Source organism: Quercus robur, chromosome 1 (assembly GCF_932294415.1).
Source record: "Quercus robur chromosome 1, dhQueRobu3.1, whole genome shotgun sequence".
Lineage (NCBI taxonomy): Eukaryota > Viridiplantae > Streptophyta > Magnoliopsida > Fagales > Fagaceae > Quercus > Quercus robur.
The window spans coordinates 11,331,881-11,347,260 of NC_065534.1; positions in this window are offsets into that span (position 1 = coordinate 11,331,881).

The window sequence follows — 15,380 nt, forward strand, 5'->3', positions numbered from 1 at the left end:
GAAGAAAAAAAGAAAAATGGGAAAAGAAAAAGTTGGCCAAAGAATCTTACTGTAATTTCTCCAATACTTTATTCAGGCCAAGCAATTTCTCGCGATATTTTGTTGGAAGTTTTGCCTGCCCTAACCTAACGAGGACTCGTTTTTATAAGAAGAACGAGAGTAAGGGCAGATTGGTATATGTATTTAAAAACTGAAAATTGTTATTTGAAAATATTTGTAGAAATATGTGTAGATAAAAAAGTGTGTAAAAATACATGTAAATAAGGGGTGTTCACGGTGTAGTTTTGGGTCATTTTTAGTACCGCACTTTGTGGTGCGGTTTAGCTAAAACCATAACGATACTATATCTTATTTTTACGGTCACATGTGCAATGTGGGGTGGTGTGGTACGGTTTAAAATTTAGCCAAAACCATAACCGCATTGTACCTCATTTTTGCGGTCACATATGCGGTGCGGTGTATAAGATGCGGTTTGAATGATTTGAAATCTGTATATATTTCAAATTTCGGGCTTTTTCTACCCAGTCCAAAACTAATTTTCCCTTTTTTTGGTCCAAGTTTTAAACTATTGAGCAAATTTTTCTTTATTTTGGGCTAGCTTTCTTAATCAACACTTGCTAGGGTTATCAAACTTTTTTTTTTGAAAACTAGGGTTATTAAACTATTAATAATATATTTAATATTTAAAATAATTAAATATATTAATATATCGAGAGGGTGTGGTTTTCTTATTATAAAACTGCAAACCGCACTGCACCATGCGGTGTGGTGCGGTGCGATGCAGTTATGCTATTTTGCTGGCGGTTTTGGTGTGGTTTTTGCGATTTGTGCGGTTTGGTGAACACCTCTACGTGTAATGTTGTTTAAAAATTGAAAATGGTTGTTTGAAAACACAAACCAAACAAACCCCTAAGAGTTTTTTTTTTTTGAAGAAACAAACACACACACATAACGGAGAGGGAAAGGGGTTCTAACACAAAGGGAGAGCGAGACTAAGAGTTAGATACAGTATTTATATGTTGTTTCTTAAATTTTTTTTATTAAAATTTTGCCATATAAATTTTTTCTTATGAGATGAAAGTGTATTTTTTAGTTAAGTAGTCACATGGCTGAATCTTAAGAGGAAAACCTAAAGAACAGCACCTAAGGTATTATACCTAAGTTTTATCCTTTTTACAATATGTGAACTTATTTTATTTTATTTTATTTTATTTTATTTTATTTATTCCCTCCTTTTGTTCATTTATTTTCCAACATGAATATTGAGTACAGCTTAGCAGAAAAAAAAAATTGAGTACAAAAAAAATTTATAAATAAATCTCTTTAGGAGGTACCTTATATATCCGATAAATGCATCATCTTTTTTTTTTGTGTGACTCCTATAATTATATGTGATTCATATATATATATAAGATAATTATTGATTTGGAAGAAGGGTCTTAAGAAAAAAAAAACAAAAAAAAGTATATATATGATTTTTAATTTCACATGGAATTATTTAGTTATTAGAATAAGTAATTTTGATAAGATGGAATGAAATATCTAAATTTTCAATAATAAATACTTTTATAGGAATGTAAGAATATTCAATGAATTTTTAGGGTTGCTTATTGCTATTGGTTGCACTAAATTTTTTTTTATATATAAAAACAAATATTTTGCTTATTGATTAAAAAATTATTTACTCATTGAGTATTAGTACAAAAATTACCTTCGCATGCTCCCAAATAATCATGTCTAGAGGTTCTAAAAGTAGAAAGCAAAGAGTTTCTTGTCAAGAAAACTTGGATGAGTTTATAGTACATTGTTCTAAAAAAATTAACATTTCAAAAAACCATATCTAATCTAACCAAATAAATAAACAAAAACAAAAGTGTTCAAAAATAGTGGATGCATTGGACAATTAGAAAACATCGATCTTACTTATTTTTGTTTGGAAAGAGGGACATTTCTATTTACAAGAAGAACACTCTTTAACAAAAACTAATGACTTTGTATATGCAAACTAATGAATTGTTGGTAAGTGTATAATTTTATTTTTGAAGATTGTGCATTGCAACTCATAGTTAAATATTTATTATTCCTTAATCTATACTCTTAAGGGACTCTTTAACAGTCAAATTATGCACAAATAACCACACAAAGTTAGTATGTAAATTAATAAGTTATTTATAGGTGTATTCTTATTTTAGAAAATTATGCAATATTGCAACTTATAAGTATCACTCATAATATTAATATATATATATATATATATATTTATTTATATTGTTGAGAATCTTATTAGACATTATTCGTTAATACTTTCTCACATAAAATTTCATGACTAATAGAACTCATATATTCTTCTCAAAAAAAAAAAAAGTGCTCGTACTATAAAAAATATTAGATTCAATCATAACCTTACCATATTTAACAACCACAAAAAAAAAAAAAAAAAATAGTGTGAGAGCCTATAGGAAACGATCAGACTGCTTGAACAAGAAGATTAGCCAGAGAGTCAATGAGTTGGACAGTCATGATTAACCTCTTATGCTTACAAACCGTTAAGAGGAGACATTGCTATGATTGTGGTCACTTTGTGCCCCAAACAATACCAATGATCAAAACTATTTCTCTTTCATTAAAAAATTTCCATAGTGTACTGTTGAATGTCCACCATAGTACCAACTTTGCCAGAGTTTGACCGCAAAGATTGAAGTTTCATGATATTTTAATGGTCCTGATCTTTTGCTGTAAGTCTAGGGGGACCCAATATGGTACAGAGCAGCCTGTGAATGTGCATGTGATTGTGAAAGTGAAACCATATTTCAGCAAAGTCTGTGTAGCTGTCGAAGCCAAGCCCCAAAGTCATGAACTCAAAGATACAGAACTGAGATTTTGAGAGAGAGATAATTGAAACGTATCGTGATATGGAAAAGAGAGAGTGATAAATTGACATGTGAACCCATGCATCGAAGACTTGAAGTAGCCGTTTGTCAGTGGCAACCCCACATAGCCTTTATAGGCTCTTACAATATATGGGTGATAAAAAACAAAGGAAAAGGGTTTTATGTTCGAGGTCCATATTTTAGTGTAAAATTACGGATGTCTTTACAACTTTGGTTCTGTGACGGGACGTACAACTATTATTTTGCTTGCTACGCTCTAGAGTCTATGGTCAATAGCCAAACCCGGATATAAGAGCATTCACATCAGACCATCTAAAGTCTTCTAAAATAGATCTACAGTGCAAATTTTACACATTTTGGCCCAAAAACATCCCACATCAGCTCATGTAAACCTGTGTATAATCATCTAAAAATTTCCATGAGCTACAGTAACCGTGCATATATACATGGTTACTGTAGCTCGTGTATACATTATTATAATAATTTATAATTTCGCTCGTTTTTTTCTCTCTCTTCTCCATCTGCACAACCTCATCATCATCATCATCAACTGCTTCTTCCTCTTATACACACTCCCACAGTCAAAATCAAAAATCAACAACATAAATAAAAAATCAACCACAAAATCAACAACAAAATCACCCAGAAACACCACAAAACCAAACACACCCACACACGGACACACCAACGGAGACAGAGAGAGTGGATCGGAACTTGTGGCAGATCGGCGTGCTTGGATCGGAGTGCTTGGATCGGCGTTCTTCTCGCCGTGCTTGGATCGGAGACAGAGAGAGTGTATCGGCGCTTGTGGCGGATCGGCGTTCTTCTCGCCGTGCTTGGATCGGAGTTCTTCTCACCATGCTTGGATCGGAGACAGAGAGAGCGGATCGGCGCTTGTGGCGGATTGGCGTGCTTGGATCGGCGATCTTCTCGCCGTGCTTGGATCGGAGACAGAGAGAGTGGATCGGCGTTCTTCTCGGCGCCGTGCTCCCTGCTCGGATCGGAGACAGAGAGTGGATCGGATGGAGAGATAGAAGAGGAAATCAGAAATATGATAGACCGGGTATAGAGAGAGAGAAAGAAATCAGATGGAGAGAGGAGGAAGTCAGAAATAGGATAGACCGGGTATGGAGAAAGAAAAAGAAATCAGATGGAGAGAGAAGAGGAATCAGAAATATGATAGAGAGAGAGAGAAAGCGGGTATAAAAACGGTAATGGGTTAGGTGAGGAATAATAAAATAATTAAGGAAATTGATTATTTAAATAAGAGTGGTGGTAGAATAGATGAACTGATGTGGGTGTTTTGTAAAAATGATGGTGTAAAATAGAAAAAGTAGGTTTTTGATGTAAAATAGACGGAATCTTTTAAACGAGCTGATGTGAATGCTCTAAGTATGAACACAGGTACAGTACGATGACACCATCCATTTAAAAAAAAAATTTATAACAATAACTTATTTTTTAAGATTTAATATAAAAATATTGTGAAAATATTATAAACGTATTATTTTTTTAACATAAAATAACAGTACAACACGGCTACGAATAACTCCCTAAATAAAATATCCGTACTTCTGTAGATTAATAGACATAACTTTATTGACAAGAGTTTTGTACTTCAACTCATTTTCATATTTTCGGTATTTTTGATAAAAATCTTGTAGTTTAACTCGTTTATACTTTTTTGAATGTTTATCAAAAATATCAAAATTATTGAGAAAAAAAGTTATCCCTTTTTTTGGGGGTGGTCTATTACTAATTTACTATTTTCCAAATATTTGCTAGTGAATAAATTACTACTCATGGTCATCATGGGCAATAATTATAGATTATGACGGAATTATAATCGAATTCCCTCTTTGTTTTTGTTAATACAATTTAGGACATGCTTAAAACTATTATTCTATTGTTTTTGTTTATGTTTTTGTTATAGGAAATAATTATTTCTTATCTAAAAATCTGTGAAAATAGTTCCTTAACACACACACACACACACATATATATATATATATGTGTGTGTGTGTGTGTGGAGGTACTATTTTTGAACAAAGGTCAAAGGAACATATTATTAATTATAAATATTTTTCTTTTTTTGGTTAAAGTTATAAATAATTTCACTTTATAGGTATTAAGTTCTAAGCTAGATCCACAATAAAATATAATTTTATAAATAAGGATATATTATAAAATTTGGATGAAATGTGATTCCAGTCCACCAACATAAATGTCATACAAAATGGTGGATTACATATTTATGGGTTTATTCCTATGTTATCACCAAATAGATAATCATTCCATTACTATTTCTTATACTTTTGTAATAATTATTTTTATTTTTATGTAATCACCTTTGTACTGTACCAAACGTGGCCTTGCTCATTAAGCTTGGATTTAATAATTTCCTCTAAGATACCATTATGAAGAAGGATATAATATATTTTTGTATTCCTTCTCTCTATTTGGTTGAAGTTTGAAGGAATTCAAAAGTATCACTAGGCAAAATGAACACTGACATTATGGTGTTCCATGTGATTATATAAGATTTTAATGACATAATTTCTTGACTTTTGATCTACATAATTAGGAATGAAAGTCATTTATGCAGTAGGGATGAATTATAAGTTGATCCAAAATCATAGAAAATGTAAAATTATTACTAACTAATTTGAAAATTTCAGGTTCAATTATTAAATGGCCCTCTTTTTGTTTCCTTAGGTGGTGGTTCCTCTCCTCTTTTCCCTTTTCCTAAGCAGGTGAAAAAAAAAAGGGTTAGATGGCCCAATTTGATTACTTGAATCTCATATTGTAACAAAATCCATATTAGCTACATCTAATGGCCCCATTAAACTTTATTCCATTTGTGACTAATTCTGTAACTGGTGGAAGATACATTGAACTGAGATGGGGGAATATGTTTAAAAATTTGATGAAAGAAACGGATAGACCTAATTGTTCTTATTCTTGACAATTGACATGCTAAACTAATGGCATTGCTATAATCTCAAGGCAATAAGCTTTGTTTGAATAAAAATCATCGGTCCCATTTTGCATATTTCACTCTATACTTTACTAATAACAATTTCTCATATAATTTTGTTTGTTTGTTTTTATTTTATTTTTGATATTAGGAAAAAATATTTTTGCAAGTCACATTACTATTGTATCTCAAGTGGTACCTCAAAGTGTCTCCAATAAATAAGTGCAGGTTCAAATTCTCGTTTCCTCATAATTGTAACTATAGAACTATTAAAAAAGTTTTACAATCATGTCTCTACATGCATGATAATGAATTTTAGAGTTTTTCCTTAAAAGTTTCAAATTCTAGTTTCAAGTTCCAAGTTCCAACTATAAAGAGTCTTTTAAAGCTCTTTAGCTATGGAAATTATCAAACATTTAACAATTTCAATTAAAAGAATTTTTAGTAGCTGTTTGGTATCTCATTTTGAAACTGCACTTTTTTTAAAGCACATAGTTTTTGAAATCTCATTTCTGTTTTTAGGTACGTTTGTTTTAAACATCTCATTTAAAAAAAGAAAAAAAGAAGAAAAAAAAAAGAAAAGAAAGAAAGAAAGGAAAAAGGACAAACCACAACTTGAACCAAATGGGCACTTAATCCCTTTAAATCACTTTGAGACCCCTTCAAAAGAAAAAAACCAAACATGCTCTTAGTCTTCATTATCAAATAATCAGGACTCACAAAGGCACACTGATTCAGAAGAATCAGAACGAATGGATGCATGCATGGTTTTAAGGTTGTGGGCTTATTTACCAAAAAAAAGAGAAGAGGTTGTGGGACTCACAAAGGCACATTGAATCAAAACGAATGGATGCATGGTTTTTAAGGTTGTGGGGCTATTTACCCAAAAAAAAAAAAAAAAAAAAGAGGTTGTGGGGTTGGCCATACAACTAACTTGCCCTCTGGTTTTGATTTTGGGAAAGGGACTAGGGTTAGGTAGAGACCAATTGTGTCTTTGCATTATTAATTATTCTATTACAACAGTAGGATCTTTTTTTTTTTTCCTAAATTAAAAAGGGGTTTTCAATATAAATTCATTAACTCCACATCACGTAACGGTAATAAGTAATATTATAATATCATATGTATTACCGGAGTTTTGTTGAGATTATTACCCAAACTGCTCACCAAGTAAGGTAATTTAAAAACTTCTACTGTCAAGTCACACTATAATGTATCTTCCGTTTAGCAACTGTGACTCCGTGGGACAGTGAGAGTGCCCTTCATAGAAAGCAATAGCATGACTTTTCTGCATGAACAGAAACCAGGTCGAGCGTGACAATTACATATAATACAAAGTAAGGGCTACCCCCATGCTTTACAGCTAAAAAAAATAAGAGTTAAAAACTTAAAATACAAACGTGCATTGCTTTTCCTTTAACAAAAGAAAAGTACCTTTTTGCTGTACCATCTGTCAGTGTTTACAGAATTACGGTGATTAGTACCAATCACTCATAAGTGCATCAATTGATACCTGTCTCAAAGGAATATGTGTTGGCCTCACTGACAAATTTTTTATTACTCTGTAATTTCCCGCAGAATGTTTAACTCTGTTTCTCTTGTGTCCATTTTTCTCTATTTCTGGGTACGTATAATCCTCCTCTTATCTTTTATACTCTCTGCATTATTATTATTCTGGTTTCTGGATAGTGGATGCATTGTGTCTATTTTGGACTTATGCACAAGTTGGTCATTGCATTTGCAGATTAAAGAGAAGGAAATAGATGCAATGACCGCAAACTTGTGCATCTGTAGGTTTTTTATATGCAAATTAAGAAAAGGAAATAGATGTCAGAGTTCCTATTAATTCAATTATTATAAAGTTTTATAATATATCTAATATTCCCCTAACATGATTCTAAGTAAGAAAAAACAAAAGAACAAATAGTCTAGACGAGTCAAAACATTACAAAATCCAAATCCTAAGGTTTTAAACTTTTTATTTTGAATTCTAAATATATATAGGTAAAGTGCAAAACACGATAATTTATATTTAAAAATAAATATAACTTGAATAGCTTAAAAAAGAGTCAAATAATACATTTACCATTTTTTTTTTGAGAGACTATCCACCACAACAACAAACAAAACCTTAATTCCAAAAGTTTCGGATCAATTATGAATACTCGCACAGATTAGTTAGATTCAACTATATATTTTTTTTCTTTTATTCTACTCAATCTAAAGTCACATTCTCTATTACTCTTTTAGTCCTATGTCATTTTTTATCACTTCTATTAATATGACTTTTGGTCTTCCTTTATCTCTTTTCGTTCCCTTAATTTGGATAAATTCGCTCTTTCTTACTTGTACATTATTTGCTCTACTTTAAATATGACCAGATTATCTTAAGTGATTTTTTTTTTCATCCTTTCATCAATAAAGGCCATCTGCCAAAAGAAAATACCGGTAATTATTTTTTTTGGATAATCAAAATACGGATAATGTTGTATATATGGTCTTTGTCTTTTTTAAGGGCCATATGAAAAAAAAAATGGTGAATAAAAGAATAATAGAAAAAATCTAACTACCTCGTTGATAGGAAAAATTATTTTATGCGCTCATCCTATAGAATGTGTCTCATTCTTGTAAGAGGTGCGCTTTATAAGATAGGCGCATAAGATACCATCTCCATTGATAGTGCCGTGGAGGGCTGCGCCTTTTTACTAGACAAAATAAAAAGTGACCAAATACCACCGTCCATAATCATTCAAAAAGCAATGTCAAGGGGACCAGTCCTTTTGTATTTCACTATTGTTTGCAGGAAGTAAACTCACATTATGCCCGTGGTTTTGTTCCCCCTGCAAAATAACGAAAAATGTTAACCCCAAAAAAAGGAAAGGACAAAATTCTACAGCCAGAGCTTCAGCAAAGACATCACGAATACTGTAGATTCATTCAAGCTTAGCTACCTACATGATTGATTTCTCAAAGCTCATTTTATGTAAGTCATGAGCTGCTACGTTAAAATTCTCTATTCAGTATTCACCCACTAAAATTTACAGCTAACAAAATCTCTCTGGATGTACTTAAAAGTACTGATGATGCAAAAAAAATCAGCAGTTGAGCTCCTCATCGTAATGGATGGACGAAACTGTGATTGGAGTCATCTTTGTTGGAGGAAAACCTGCAAAAATGAATTGGGTGGAAGAGTAATACGCCGGTGTGGCGTTAGCCAAACCGCATCCGATGCTTAAGTCAGTAAGGGAGAAAGATTTTAGAGAGAATTCACTAGAGGGAGATTTTCGTAGAGTATTTGTATGTATGTTTAACTTTTGTTGCCTTCTCCTTTTATGCTTAACGGCTAGTGTGTTACAAAATCTTTGTTTGAAGTTCACAGCTCACTTTGTGACCATTGATCCGTCCGTTACACTTTGTCCTCAATGAGTGTAATAAATACGTAACATCTTCTCTTGGTTAATGACGATCTCAGATTAATGACGATCATAAATTTCTGACTCATCAGTTGCCCCCTAGTTTGAATTTTTGTCGATTAGACGAGATGAAAACATATCCGTCTGACGCTTTGTATTTCGTGTATGGCACATTTATGACGAGTTGATGTTTGATTTGCTGAGTGCCACGTGTACGGTTAAAATGCGTCTGATGCGCAGACTTTCCTCAGTTTTTTCGAGCATGTTTTGGCCATTTATCTCGTATTTTTCCCTCCTTTTTCCATTTCTTCATTTTTTTCCTTGTTCAGTTGGCATTCTAGGGTTTTTCTCTTCTTCAAGCTTTCTTTTCCAGTTCTGTGTTCCCTGGTAAGTTCTTCGCTCCCCTCTCTTTTCCTGCTCTTCCATGATAGATTACTCTTTTGTTAGAGTCGATTGTCCCTCAATATCTTTTCTTTTTGCTCGCTTAGGTCGTTTGCTTAAGATTGTGGAGGGAGAGTGTCTCAAGGGGGTTAGTTTTTTCGTGGGGGAGGACTATCCATATAGGTTTGTCCGTTCCTCTTTATTTCCTTTGGTTTCTTGTTCTGCTAGAGTTGCTAGGTCTTTGAAAATGTCTGGGGAGGTTAGGTCTAGTGAGCTGGAAATGGGGTTATCTTCGTCTGATAATCGTGAGATTCCCGAAGTTTCTTCCCCTTCTCCTCCCTATAAAGCTTGGAACATCCAATGTGCCCTCTTAGAGAAAGATGAGAAGTGAATCAAGGATAGGTTTCAATTTCCTGATTCAGTTCGAATTAGGATTTTGAGTGACGAGGATAGGGCTTGTCATTCATTTGCCGATGAGGTCTGTTTCTACCAAGTGGATTTCGCTAGTGGTCTTCGTCTTCTTGTCCATCCCTTTGTTAGGGAACTTTTCGCGTATCTGCACCTTGCCTCGACACAATTAGTATCTAATTCTTGGTGGATCATCATTTGTTGTATGGTGGTGTGGATGTCTGCCAATGATAGGAATGTTAGCAAAAAAGCGTAAATGCACTTTTAGTCCCTACATTTTAGCTTTTTTTCCATTTTAATCCCTACATTTTAATTTTACCACTTTTAGTCCTTAAATCAATTAACGTGTTCCATTTTGGTCCTTTCTGTTAGCCCACCAACGGAAATTGCTTAGGTGGCAAACTGATGCTAATGTGACCAATTAAAAAATAATAAAAAATTTTAATTAGCATTAAAAAAATGCCATGTCAGCTTTTAAATAAAAAAAATTATTAAAATTTTAACGAAATTAAAAATGAAAAAAAAAAGTTAAAAACAATAAAATACATCAATTCAAATCTAATTCATTTTGAACAAGAACACAATCACATATTTAAACATCAACACAAGAACATAAAGCACAAACCCAGAACCAAACAAAAAAAACACAAACTCAAATTTAAACATTAACACATGATCACAAACACAAAGAACACAATAACATACATAAATCTCCCAGCCAACCCATAGCAAATAAACCCAAATACTCCAATAGAACCCAAATCTAAAAACTCCAAAAAACTCAATAGAAAACCCACCACCTTATCGATTGAACCCAGATCTAAAGCCACCACGAAAGTAGCTTTTCAATCTCTCTACCTGTCATCACACTCTGAAACTGTGACCAAAGCCCAGCTCTCTTCTAAACTCGAGCCATGTCTCACCAAGTCTCTCTACTCTCAAACCACAAAAACCACTCTCCGATCAACAAGCTAAAAGTGCCTTGAACGGCGCGTGAACCACAAAAGGTGGATATAGAGGTGAAAGGTCTCACAGATCTGCCAAGAACCGAGACAATGGTGGCGCGTGGACCTACACACGGTGGCGCGTGAACAAGTGTGTGCATAACTGAGGGTAAGAGCTTGGTTTATGTGTTTGTGTGCTCAGTGTTGTGAGGCTTTGTAAAACATGTAAGTATGTGTGTGTGAAGTAGAGAATCACAGAATGTATGTGTGTATGTGAGACAAAGAGATGCTATCAGAGGAAAGAAACAGAGAAAAGGGAGAGGGTTTCAGGTTACAAGTTGAACCCAGATCTCAAGCCTTCGAACCTAGATCTGCCTAGATCTGCTTCGAGTTGGCTTCAATTCGAACTTAGATCTAACGATTTTGAACCTAGATTTGGTTTGTGTTGGCTTCGATTTGGTTCATAATGCTAAGATCTTCGTTTGTTCCAATTTTTGCATCTAGTTTTCTCTTTTTCCTATCGAAGATCGGAGCACTGACAAAAATTTTGACAAAAACGGCCACTGTATATGCTGGAAAACCGACCTTAGGTGCTCTTGATCAACACCGGTCAAAGCAAAACTGTCCACAATAGTTTAGTGATGAAAGTGCCCAAATATCTTCCTGATTTGTGTTTGTTATTGTGTTTTATTGAGTTTTTTTGGAGTTTTTAGATTTGGGTTCTATTGGAGTATTTAGGTTTATTTACTATAGGTTGGCTGGGAGATTTATGTATATTATTGTGTTCTTTGTGTTTGTGATCATGTGCTAATGTTTAAATTTGAGTTTGTGTTTTTTGTGTTTGGTTCTAGGTTTGTGCTTTATGTTCTTGTGTTGATGTTTAAATATGTGATTGTGTTCTTGTGTGTTCTTGTTCAAAATGAATTAGATCTGAATTGATGTATTTTATTGTTTTTAATTTTGTTTTTTCATTTTAAATTTTGTTAAAATTGATTAATAAATTTTTTTATATTTAGAAGTTGACATGGCATTTTTTTAATGCTAATTAAATTTTTTTATTATTTTTTAATTGGCCACATTAGCATCAGTTTGCTACCTAAGCAATTTTCGTTGGTGGGTTAACGGAAAGAACCAAAATGGAATGCGTTAATTGATTTAGGGACTAAAAGTGGTAAAATTAAAATGTAGGGACTAAAATGGAAAAAAGTCAAAATGTAGGGACTAAAAATGCATTTACACATAGCAAAAAAGACGAATTTCTCCATTTTTATCGTTTGAGAAAGTCCAAAGACCCTAGCTATTGGGAATTTAAGCCATGAGATAGGGCCTCTAGGTTAATACTTGACTCTCTATCGTCCCTCTGCAATTGGAAACCAAACTTCTTCTTTATTTTGGGTAGTGGTTTGGAGTTTGTCCTTGGTGAGAGCCTGGACGAAGCCTTCAAGTTTTTCCATAGTTGGGGAACTCTTGTGTCTGGTGCGTCCTTCTTGATTGTTCTTTTTGTTCTTTATCTATTCTTTGTGAGTGACGATGATATATGATATACTTGCTTTTTGCAGTTCCTTAACTCCCTTGTCTGAAGAAGAAATATCACGATCGTGTTGAGAAGGTCAAAGAATATCTCGGGACTGTTAGAGATTTCGACGACCTTATCTCTCCTCAATCGCTGTTCCTCCATTTTTTGGGCCCAGAGCCCTTAAGCAAGGTTCAGAAGAATTTAGAGGTTGTGAAAAAAAGTAAGTGTGTTCTTCGTCTTTTTTTTTTTTTTTTTCTTTTTTAATCTATATCTCTCATTCTCTTCTCCAAGAATGACAACCAGGTTTAGCAGACAAAAACTGGCCGAGGCCTAAGAGAAGAAGGCCAAGAGTGGCATTGTTGGTGGCCTTCTGTCTAGGAAGCGTTAGAAAGTGGGCAACACTCCCTTCGAAGTGCCCATGGTGATTCCTTCTTCTGCTCACTCTCCTTCCAAGCGTCCTCCCTCTCCCACATCGTCTCTGGAGGTGATGGTCTCTTCAGAGGAGGGTGCCAGAGGAAAATCCGTTTGCAAGCCTTTTCCCCCAACCTTTTAGGATGATGTTGACGTCGCTGTGTTGAAGGCACATGAGGCGCTTTCAGTGGACGACCTAAATCCTCTAATGTCGAAATTGTCTGGTGATGTGATGTCGTCTCACATTCAAAAATTGGTGCAAGTGTGTTCTGATGACGTAGGTTGCTTTTTCTTTTTTGTTTTGCTTTTGCCAAGAGAGATTTTTTTTCATATGTAGGCTTTGGGGGATTCCTTGTTCGTCTTTGGGAAGCTTCCGGATTTGGAGAAGAAGGTGGCCACAATTAAGCCTATGATCAAATCCCTCTCTGTTGAGAATGAGACACTTAAGAACAAGGTTGCCATCCTTACTGTTGAAGTTGAGAATGACAAAGAATGTGTGATAGCTTTGGAGTAGAGTCTTCAAGTGGAGAAGGATATTTCTAAGCTGAAGGACAAGCAGATAGGCGATCTTTAGTTTAAACTGAAAAAAGCTGGTCTTGATGTTGTACAGGAGTTCAAGGAATCTGACTTTTACTCGAACGACCTGTGTGAGTACTATGTGGAGGGCTTTGAACTATTCAGAAGATGGATGGCTAAGCACCACTTAGAACTAGATCTCTTTGGTCTAGTAATGGGTGAAGTGGAGAAGGAGTTTGTAGTAGATCGTCCTTCTGAGGTCATGGAGGAGAATGTAGTAGAAGAATCTACGACTGCCGCTTCTATAGATCTGTCCCTTTATGATCTAGCTAGACAGTAATTTTCTTTATTTTCTTTCGTTTTATCTCTTTTTGGTAAGACGAAAACAATGTCTTTATGGAGCTCGTTGTTTTGAGCATATATTTATTGAGCAATTTACTTAGGCCCGTGTGTTTTGGGCATGCAATTCTCTTCTGACAACTGATTGGCTGACGAAGTGTGTTTGTAACCTTTTATTTCGTTAGGTTTTTTGCCGTGTTGAGCAGATCTCATTAAGTTATGACGGTGATGGGAGTTGTGGTTGAACAACTTCTTGTGTAGTTGTATTTGAACAACTTTTACTAAGCCATGTTTAGAAGTTATGCTTAAATAACTCCTCGTTTAGTTGCATTTGAATAACTTTCATTAAGTCATGTTTGAATGACGATGATAGAAGTTGCGTTTGAACAAATTTCATTAAGTCATGTTTGAATGACGATGATAGAAGTTTGTGTTTGAACAACTTCCTCCTTTTTATTTATTTATTTTTTATTTTTAATATGCCATGACTTTATTAGTAATGACAATGTTGCGCTGTACGCATGACTTGGAGTCACGCTATTGGAGCGTCTTTAGGTTAACCATTTTTTTTTTTTTGGGTCATGTTTGAATAATGATGACAAAAGTTGTGTTTGAACAACTCTTGGTTTAGTCAACTTTGGTGGTTGTGTATTAACAACCTTGATGGTTATGATGGTGTCGGCTATGTATGAACAACCTTTGATTAGAAATTTTAACGTCGGAGATTCTTGGGATGTCTCCTAAGAATAGCTCCTGAGTGCTGCACATGTTTTTGTTGATAAATAACTCATGGATAATTATTGATAAATATGCATGGATAATGCTTTCGTGTATTATTGATCTATGAATGACGAAAGTAATAACTGACGTACATACTGAGATGAAGATTGGGTAACTTGAAATGTAAAAGATTCCTTACTGGTAGTACTTTTTCAAATGTTCTATGTTCCATGGTTGAGGCAGTTCCTGGCCGTCTAAAGACTTTAGGTAGTAGGAATTATGTGGGTAAAAGGCCTAGTTGTTTTTTTAGAAATAGTTTCAACTTATAATGTCTATGAATACTCTTTATAATTAAACTAAAAAATCAATTGGTTTAGACGTAGGCGGAAATTGAACCTTAAATATCTTATTTGACGACAAAAGATTTTATCAATTAAACTAATTGAAACCCACAAAGCCTAGTTCTTAAGTTACAATCATTGCCCACAAGAGGCATGCCCACTTCAATTGACAAGTGCATCAAAAAAATTAAATTTAATTACTTTTAACCCATCAAGTTAGAGGCTTGACCTAGCTTCCCCGTGTCTCTTTCTTGGCTTCATCTAGTTTATTAAATCTTTCCAACTGATCAACACATTTTATCATCTGCTTTAGTATGAAATGTATGCTCTCCCATTCCACATGCCTATTTTCGTAGTACACCTGATTACTTAGCTTCCATCCACACATGAAGCTTAACTATACTGCTTCGAGATAAACTCCTTTTCAACTCCTCCATTTAGTTGATGATGAGGTTCTAAAGGTGGAGTTGGAGGCAATGATGGGTTTTGGTTGAGCAATTGTGGCTGCTGGTGATTGAGTTTT